This window comes from Hipposideros armiger, unplaced genomic scaffold, assembly GCF_001890085.2.
Source record: "Hipposideros armiger isolate ML-2016 unplaced genomic scaffold, ASM189008v1 scaffold_49, whole genome shotgun sequence".
Taxonomy (NCBI): Eukaryota; Metazoa; Chordata; class Mammalia; order Chiroptera; family Hipposideridae; genus Hipposideros; species Hipposideros armiger.
This window is the reverse complement of record NW_017731399.1, coordinates 5,463,994-5,474,436: the sequence shown is the minus strand read 5'-3', so window position 1 is coordinate 5,474,436 and position 10,443 is coordinate 5,463,994.

The following is a 10,443-nucleotide window of genomic DNA, read 5'->3' as shown; positions in this document are numbered from 1 at the left end:
GGCAGCATCCTACCTGGAAGGCTGCCGAACTAGAAACACTATCTTCCCCCTTCTCCCGAGAAGACGATGTGTGATTCTCTGCTTTCTTTTATGGTCCTAACATTCTGTTATAAGGGTAAGCCTTCTCTGATTTGTGATTGCCAGGCTTGCATTGGGTGATAACTGGCCTAACCTCTTGCCTTACAGATGAGAACTAAAGTCGTTTGGAATTCATCCCACTACCACTGAGCTCTGACTACAATTTCTTCTTAGCATGCCCAAGATCTATTCCCCAAAGAAGCTATCTCTGCCACTTATTTTCCCCTTTAACACTGCAAACTTCAGCTCCACGTCACAATTTATTTGTACGCCAGGTCTTATTGGATAATCAGACATTTGAATTATAAGCAACTGGAGATTATTAGACAATGGATTTTTCTCTTTTTCCTTTTAACTTATGTCCTTCTAAAATGTATGGTTCACTGATTTATTGTCTTGGAGAGTTCCTGAATGGTTGTGAGTAGGAGCTATACGATTCATCAGCTTCTCCTCTAGCCTGTGGGCTTGTTAATGGCACGGAGTATGTTAACTTTCCTCTGTATTCCTAGAGTCTTACACTTGCTCCAGGCCCTACAAATGTTTGGTGAATAACCTCCGTGATGGATTAAAGATGGCCACATGTTCTTTGCCATTCTGCTCTCTTACTGCATAGACAGGTGATGTAATTGCTTGACCAACAGAATATGGCAGAAGTGACATTGTGACAATTCTGGGTCTGGGTCTTAATGGACTAACGGTTTCCACTTCCTGTCTCTCAGAACACTCTTTCCAGTAAGGCTGACTACCCTGAGACTGCTTTGCTGAAGATGCCAGTTGGCATTTCCAGCAAAGTTTAGCCATCCACCCATCCCTGCCAAGGTGCAGACATGTGAGTAAAGACTCAGGACTACCAGCTGGATGTCATTTGGAACAGAAGGATTGCCTGGCTGGGCTCTGCCAGAATTCCCTGACCCACAAAATTGTGGGATATAATAAAATGGCAGTTGTTCTAAGCCTCTACGTTTTAGGGTAATTTGTTATACAATAATAAATAATCAGAACACAATTCTAAGGTAAGCTTTGTGGGTATTATTCAGCACCCAGATCAACTTGTGTCCTTACAGTTATTGTTCACCTGGCTACAGCCAGGGTGGTACACATGTGAGAAGAGTTGGGTTAATTTGCTACAGTTAGTGATGGCCCAATAAATGCTGATTTTCACCTTGTGTGCTCCAGGGCAGTGTAGACCAGAGAACCAGACCTCAGACACCGAGATTTCAGATAGGATTGGAACTGAAAGGGACTGAGTCATCAGTCATCATAGTTCTTTCTCCTGATTATTGGGAGAGTTAACCACTGAATAGAAATAGCATTTCTAGTGAATGGGAGTAGGTGGAAATTAGATAAAAGACTATTCCTTGTGATGATGGAGTGATAACCACCAGACTCAATGAACATAATGACAGAAGGCAGGTGCCTTTTCTTTCTCGTCCTAATTGTAGGTCCAGAAAAGTATGGTTGCAAAAATCAGACTGGGGAGGGGATGAAGAATAAGAGAATTTTGAGCAGAGAAAGATCTAATCATTTAGTGTGTACTTGGAATTTCTGGTTCAAATGAATAGAAAACATCTTATTAGTACTTTAAATTTTTCTGAAGACGACTAAAGGGAACATTCAAAAATAAAATAATAACAAGATAATGGCTTAATAAGAAAACCCTTGGGTGGGGTGTTAAGAAACCTCAGTTTCAGTCCCAACACCTTGAAAATGATTTGAATTTTTCTTAAGTTCATTTTATTGTTGTAAAATGATACCTTAATAGAAATTATGTGGGTTGAATTGCAGGAGAGGAGATAAAAAAGGGTTTAGAAAGAAAAAGGCGTACTGTATGCTTGATTAATAGTACTAACTCTTGAGAAGTTTAGAATAGAAACTTTCTTTTCAAACAAACAGCCTCTTTTTCAAAAATTAAGATAAACAAATCACTCTTACTGTTATAGAAATGCTGATTATTAAGTTTATATAAAAAATTAACGTGGTTAGATAATGAAAGACAAGTGAATGAACCAGTGAGACGCATAAACAGCAACATTGTCTAAGAAGAATTCAACATCTAGACAGTTTCTGTTGTAGCTTCTGCCAGGTGTCATTGCTTCACAAGGCACTGGCTGTGTGATGAAGGCCAGACCAGCTGGTGATCTCCCCTGGGGGATGAGAACACACAAGAGCCCTAGGAGGTGGCTGCAGTGACATTGGCTGACAGCAGCTCTCCTGGACCACCAGAAGGGACTTTGTAGTCTGGTAGTTAGCTTCTGTCAATCAAGGGAACACATACTCAAAAGGAGAAGCTGTTTCTTTTGCGTGGTAGGCAGTACCAGCGTAGACACCAGAGTTTCTCAACTGTGCTCTACAGACCCCTTGCAGTCCCACCCCTAAGGTGCTTACTAAACAGGTCCAATCCTAGAACCTACTCCAAATTGACAAAGTCAGAATCTCTGCACTGGAAGTCCCAGAATCTACATTTCACAGGCACTCTGTGTGCTTTCACTGTGCATCCCTCAGTTTGGGACCACTGCTCTGCGCTCCCTTGCGCATGACCGTCCACAAATACACCATGTTCACCCCAACCTCAGTTCCTTCGTTCGCTATTTCTCCCTCCAGGAATGCCCCAGCTCCCTCCACCTTCTTCACCACCCCATCAAGATCCACTGGCTTCATGGAACCAAATTTCTTGATCTCTTTTCTATAGCCACTAATTAAGCTACACTTAATCCTGTCTTGTCTTATTCTGTACCTTCTTTCATGTGTATAGTAAATCCCCCTTCATGGGTTAATTTCATTCACTCCTGCCTAGGGCAGATAAATCCCACTTTAAATACTCCCCCTCTCTGTCTAGACCTGTCTCCTAGCCATCTTTTATTTTGAGTAAGTGCTTTTATTTCTTCTCTTCCAAGACAGAAGGAAGGGCAAGTCCTACACACCACACCCACCATTGCATTAGGCTTTACTGAGTGGATCTAAAGAAGCACAAGATTCCTTCTACCACTATTGATTGTTTTGGAGTCCGTCCTTCCTTCCTTCCTTCCATCCTTTCCTTTCTTCCTCCCTTTCTTCCTCCCTTCCTTCCTTCCTTCTTTTCCTCTCTCTCTCTCTCTCTCTCTCTCTCTCTCTCTCTCTCTCTCTCTCTTTCTTTTTTTACATTATCCCCCTCAGCATCAAAATCAATTTCAACTGAAGACTTAATGTTTCTGTCTTCTCCTTAGCTACATGATAATCTCCTTAAGGATTAAAACTTAGTCTTATTATGTGACTCCTTCACCCTACACATTTATTGTCTGCTGTCCCTCTTCCCTGGGAACTGCCAACCCAACAGTCTTGTCATGGTTCCTCTGTGCCATTTTATGCAACCTGGCCCTGACCTCCTGGTCACAGCTGATTGGTCTAGAGGCAGGTACGTGATCCAAAGCTGGGTCAGCCAGGCCCTTTTCTCTCCAGGTACTTTGTAAACTTTGGAGATGTTTGGAGATGGAATGAACACAGGAGGTATTTTCCCTGTATGGACCAAAAAAGTGAAGGAAACAATTCTACAGAAAATGAGAACAATGCTGTAGAAACAGATGCAGAGAGAGGAGCACATGGGTGGTGGAGTTTGGGTGGCACTGTGTTTCTACTCCTGGATATCTGTTGGAACTCAGAGTTTTCAGGATAAAGTTCCTGTTCTATGTAAGCTGGTTCTGGAGGCTTCAAGGAAGTCTGGAAAGAAGGAGAGCAAGGGAAAAAAGGGTGTGGATGGCTTTTAGGTAGCCAATCCACAGAGTCTAACATAATGTGTATTATCTCAATCTTCAAAGCAACCATGTGTTTTTAAAAAATCAATTATTATTATTATTATTATTATTATTAATTATTATTATTATTTCTGCTTTAAAGGTAAGAAAACCAAGGCTTATCGAGGCTAAGTAACTTTTCCCAAAGCCATTTGGCTTCTAAACATGGAGGTGGAAATGGGACTTGCAGCCAGGTCCTTCTGACTCCACTGTGCAGAAGTGCTTGCAGGTGAAGACCAGTGGGTGTGACGCTTCCAGTCTTGCTTCTAGAATATCAGTCCAGGCTAGGGAAATTTGAATGAATTCTACAAGCCAGTCCCAGATCTTTGAGTTGTCCCCAACTACTTGGCAGGGACTCTGATTCGTGCTGCCCTCTAGAGGATACATGGAACAAGCGAAGTGGAACTGCCCAGCCAGCCGCCCAGTGATCTAGTAGCTGGGAGCCAAAATCGAAGTGGGAGCAGCTGGGTACAGCAGTCCTGAGAGTTCCACTGCCAACCGGGGCAGCTAGTATGGGCTGGCCATGCCACAGGCAATGACTGAGGTCCACTCTAGCAGCGCCAACCACAGCCACCACGAGAGTACTACAGGTGGTGTCTGTGAGAATTATTTAGTCTCCACCCCTCTCCACCCTACCAGCATGAGTTATGGTTACCGTTGCTATCTGAGATAGGGCTGTGGAATAGGCATGTGGATAGAGGGCAGAAGAGGTGAAGGAACGCTAGAAGGGCAAAACCAATGTAAGTGGAGGGAGGTTCAGGAACCCTTTTCTTTTTCAGACCTCAGATTTGTGACCAAGAGCATAGAGACCCCTGAAAGATGTCAACACATCAATATACAAATGTTTAGTCTAGAAGAATGGGCCCTTAGCCCTCTCCTTTTGCATTAAAAAAAAATAGAGTCCAGAAAAAATAAATAATTTTATTGACATTAGAGTTGAGCTGGTTGAGTTAGAGTCTAGAAATCCAAGCCAGAACCCAAGGTCTAGTAGATTTTCTTCCACTCCACTGAGTGATATTTTCTTTATGGATCTAAAGATACATACATCATGAAAAATTATGTGTAATGGCCTTGGCCATTTCTCACATCTGAGTAAATGTATTCATTTCTACCCCCCACCCCCAGATGAAAGAACAAATAAAATGGAGACTTTTAAAAGCTTCATCTCTGAAAAGTGACTTGTAAAATTCAGTGTGAGCGCTGAGCTGTTTTAAGGTCCAAAAGTATATCTGAAGTATCAGCATGGTCATTCTTTCCTCTTTTCCCTTAAATAAGGCTCTGATGGCTTTAGCATTCCAGTCGCGCTCCTTGCTGTGCCCATAGACACCCTCATTACGCACGTTCCCTGCGCTCAGGAACATGCAGAGTGGGGTTTCTCCTGCAGAATCTCACTGTGCTTTCCCTGGAGGCCACCAGGCAGCTGCAGCTCGAGCGCCCCTGCAGCTCCTGAGTTCTTGTGAATGTCGCCTTGACTTGGGCTGGCAGAGGAACAAGCAGATGGCTCTAGGAGGCCTCAGCCCACCACTTCCAAGTCATGAGCAAGCCTCTTCTCGTTTCTAGGGATTTAAAAAAGACAGGGGGCTGGAGAGAGACCTTTTCCCCCCACCTCCCTTCCCTGACACATTCTCGACTATGAAATCTGACAAAAAGAATAAAGAGACCAGGGTTAGTTGGAAGAAAAATTCCAGCTCCTAAGGAAATGTTTAAGTTATTTTAAACAGTGCAGAGAGCTCCCTGAAAGGAAATGCTACTGGAGGGATGAATACAATTTTAAAAAATGATTCAGAGAAGATTTCTTTTAAAAATTACCGCTGGGATAGTATGTGTTGATGCCTACATAGAATAAGGTCAAAAGGATGGGTGAGCCAGAGCTTTCGGTCCTCATGGGAGTTTTATTGAGCCCATGTTAACAAGAAAGTCATCAGAAATCCAGGAATGGTGTGAACAGCTCCAGGAACATGTTTCAAAAGAAGATACTTACGAGAGGGAAAGAAAATTTGTGAGGGTGCTTTTAATTTAAATGTTATCAAAGTGCAAAAATATATCAGCAACTATAAGCTCCTGCCCCTCCATTTATGACTCTAGTTCTGACCTCTTCCCTGACCCATGGATTTCTAAATCTCATGCTTTAAGTGTGTTATACCTCCTAAATGCAAATTTCAATGCATCTACCGTGCTGAAAATCCTTCAATGGCTCCCTGTTGCCTTACAGAAATAAAGCCCAAGCTCCTTAATATATCACACAAAGCCCCTTTTATGACTTGTCTCATTCTCACTAGCTGACATTCGTGCCTAAGCTCTGGTTATCTCTTTGTCCCGGGCCCCTATATCTTCATGGCTCGAAACGCTCAAGGAGGCTTCCTAGTAGCAATGTGCTTTCTTCCCTTTCTGAGGTCAGGTGAGACCAGTGAAGTGATTTCACCACTCCACCAGGCTGGGTGCTCTGCTTCTGCTTTGCTGTTGAACTTCATTTACTCATTCCGCAAACATTTACTGAGTGCCTTGCTTGTGATAGGAACTATGCTCCTCAGCAGGGATTCAAGAGTGGACAAGATGCATATGCTGCCTACAAAAAGTTTACACACTGAGGAAACTGTGTATCAGTTTCCTATCACTGCTGTACCAAATTACCACAAATTTAGTGGCTTAAAACAACACCAATGTATTATCTTACAGTTCTGGAGGCCAGAAGCCCAAAATGGGTTTCCTTGGACTAAAAGCAAGATGTCACAGGCCGTAATCCTTCTAATGACTCTAGGGGAGAAGCCATTTGTTGTTTGAGGTTTCTTGAGGCTGCCTCCTGGCCCCTTCCTCCAATGTCAAAGCCAGCAGCGTAGCATCTTCAAATCTCTCTTTGACTCTGTTTCTATGGTCATGTCCTCTTCTCGGACTCTAGATTTGACTCTCCTACCTCCCTCTTATGAGAACCTTGTGATTATATTGGGCCGACTCGAATAATCCAGGATAATCTCCCCATCTCAAGATCTTTAACTTAATCACACTGCAAAATCCCTTTGGCCATGTAAGGTAACAGTCACTGGTTCTAGGCATTAGGGACAGGGACATCTTTGGGGGGATTAGTCTGCCTACCATATTCTGCTAGCCCTTTTACTTTGTCTTTAAAACAGTCCTATTTGGTCATTCAACAAACATGTATTTAGTGCCTACTATGTGCCAGGCACTGTTCTAGGTGCTGGGAATACAGCAGTAACAAAGCAGACATAAAGCTCCTGCTTTTGGGGATCTGACATTCTAGATGAGAGATAGATAGTAAAACAACAAACAACAGTTGTCAGAGGGTGACTCGGACTCTAGAGAAAAACAAAGCTGGGGCCTGGAAAGTATGAGACTGCCGTGATTGCCGTTTCATAAAGGGTGGCTGTAACAGTCAAGGTCCAGTTCGGAGAATAGAAACCAATCTTGGTAATTTTAAAGAGGGAATTAAACACAGGGTAACTGTTACACAGGTGACAGAAGGGCTGAGAAGCTAACCCAGATGATGGTGATGAGGTAACCCAGAGAATCCTAACACCAGAAAGCTGCTATCACCTTTAGGCCAAAGATGTAACCCGAGCCTGGGAATGGTTCTTACCCAATGTAACCTGGGGCCAAAGAGGAGAGACATCTGCTACTAAGACACTGCCCGAGGCACAGAGAGAAGAGGAGAAAGGCTTGCCCCTTCCATCTGTCCAAATTCCTCTCATGCTTCTCAAAGGCGGAACTCAGCAGTAAGCCCCTGACAAGGGCGCCTGGGAGACATAGCCCATGTGTGTGTGGGGGGGTTGGGGGTCAGCCCCCTTGCAAGATATCGCAGGAGACTAGTGGGGCCTGGGGAGCAAGCAGGCAAATGACTAACACAGTGACTTTTGAACAGACACCTAGAGGGAATGAGTCATAAATGCCCTTGGGGAAAAAGCGTCCCAGGCAGAGGGAAGAGCGAATGCGAGGCCTGAAGGCAGGAGAATGCCTGATGATTTCCGGAAACTTGGAGAAGCCAGTGTGGCTGGGATACAGAGGGTGCGGGGTTGAGAGGAAGGAGATGAGGCCAGAGCGCTACGGTTTACAGGTGGAGAAGTTAAACTCCTCTGAGAGCCCTGAGAGTCCATCACAAGTAACAGGAGGATAGGTGAGTGGATGCAGACAGATGCAAGTAGGTTGGTAGATAGGGCGAGTGTGTAAAGCTCTATTCTGATGGCTTCTATTATGCCAATGAGAGAGACCATTAGCTGTGAATAACAAGCCAGAGGCTTGATAAAGGAAGAGAAAGTGTGAAATGGTCCTTTAGAAGAGTGGGACAGTGGACAAGAAATTGTAGCAACTTTGCTGAGGAATGCAGATGGGAGAAGGAGATGTTTTAAGAAATCTAGTATTCAGGTAGAGTTACACCACATAGGGCTAAAGGAATAAAACCCTAAAATTGAAACAACATTGGCTATAATTTAATCTTTGATGATTTGGGGGGCACTTTGGTTCTTGTTAATAGTTGAGTCATTTTTCTGAATATTGGCTAGTAATGCCCTGTAGATGTAGAGCCGGCGACAGGAAGCTCCAAGCTGAGAATAGGCTGGACAAACCAGGTTTTCACTGTAAAACATGCAAATGTGAATCGCTGCTCATAATATTTTTAAAAAATATCAATTTTCCTTGCTTGGTAGGCTTCTGTGTCAAAATTCATTCCATACATATCAGGGTGGTGTTGAGTAGAAGTGAATAACCAGAGGGAAATGAATTTCACTGCGTTTTAACAAACTAAGAAGCAAATTGGGAAGGAGTAACATAGTAAATGACTAGATGTTCTTCTTATCACTAGGAAACTTGACACATCCCTTGGGTGTGTGTGTGTGTGTGGGGGGGGTTGGGCAGAGATAGATAGAGGAACCCAGAAAGGGAGTGGGCAGGAAGTGGGCTGAGATCTACTCTGTGCTTGGCAAACTATCTATTCCTCATGTCCATCTTTCGTTGCCCCTTGTCTGTTATTTTGAAACCCCTGGAAGGTCAGGGAGGATATAGAAGGAGTGCCTGACCCACAGAATGTGCGGTTTGAGCCTTAGCTTTGGTGGACTCCACCTTCTATTTCCTTCAGAAACACTGGTGAGAGTTCTGCCACCAGTGAGGGATAAATAGTAGCCCAGGGCCTTGAAAGAGCTTTCCCCTGGAACAGTTTCTACTATTCCATTGTGCCTGATGGTTAGGAGAGTTATCTTTGTAATCTGAGGCCAATACCCATCTCTTGAGCCTCATAAGAAGCACTGAATAAAATTAATAGATTTGGCTGCCACTTGGGTCAGTTATTTAAATGTATCAAATGGCTATCTGGGAGTCATAAAACAGGTGGCCCTGAAATTGTACTGTGCGGTGGAGACAGATTGGCAGTCATCCTTTAAGGGCAAAACTATGTTAAAAGTTGAGCCAGAGCAAATGAACAACACCTGATTTACAGTAGTGTGCTATGCTATGAAAGATGGTTCCTTCAAACAGACCAACAGGCTTAATGGTGACGCTCCACTGTGTGCAAAAATTTGATATTAAAAATACCAGCCTGTGAATTTAAGGCTGGCCCCTCCTTCCTTCCTCCCTCCCTCCCGCCCTTCTTTGGTCCCATCCTTTTTGCCTTCCTTCCTTCCCTCCTTCCCTCTTAAAGTTAATTTGGTGGGGGTGTGGATGTATTTAGTTTGGGTCTTTGGTTTGAGTTAGCATATTTATTAAATAACAAGGAATCTGTTTTGAGTTAGTGTAAAAGCAAATCAGGAACAATGGATTCCCTTTCAAATTACTGTAACATGGTCAAGATTTTTTGTTGTTTTTATACTTGAGACAAGAGAACTTTAAAATCAACTTGTCAACATGTAGCTCAACTTTGTGAAACTGACCTACTATAAAATGAAACACTCATGTTTTTTATTGTTTGATGTAAAAGGAAGATAGCTGTTACTTATTGGAACTTCTTATGGATGGAAGAGCTATAGAATTTTAAAGCTGTAATGACCTAACATCTGGGCTACCTCTCATTTTACAGATGAATCAGAAAGGTTAAATAACTTCTCAAGGAGACTCAATTATTAGTGACACAGAAAAAAACTGAAATGGTAGTTTCCTGACTTTGTCTAGTGTTTTTTTTTTTATCACTGTATCACTAGGTTTCTAATATAAAAACTTTCATCCGCCTAGCATTTAAGCTTGCATGTAGCCTCAAAGAGTTTTCATGTATACTTTTTTAGGTTTCTAGTTCTATGGGATTAAGTTAAATAATGGTTTTCCCATATTCATGTAAATAGGGATAAAATCTATTTTTTAAATTGAGATATAACTCCTATACCATGGAATCGATTTTTACGCATCCATTTTGAAATCAAAAGTTTAAACTTAACTTCTGTTTACAGTGTCCATTTTATTTAGGCAGTGGGTATATAAACTCCCTCAAAGAAAAGTTACTACGATTAAAAGAAAAACACTGGGGATGAAAAGATTTCATGTTCATCCTTAACAGCATTTTGGAATGGGTCGCCTGAAGAAGCTTAATGATTAAAAAAAAAAAATGCCCTCCACGGTGATTAGGGTTTTTATGAGACAAAGATGGAGAAAGAGAGGATTATAACTA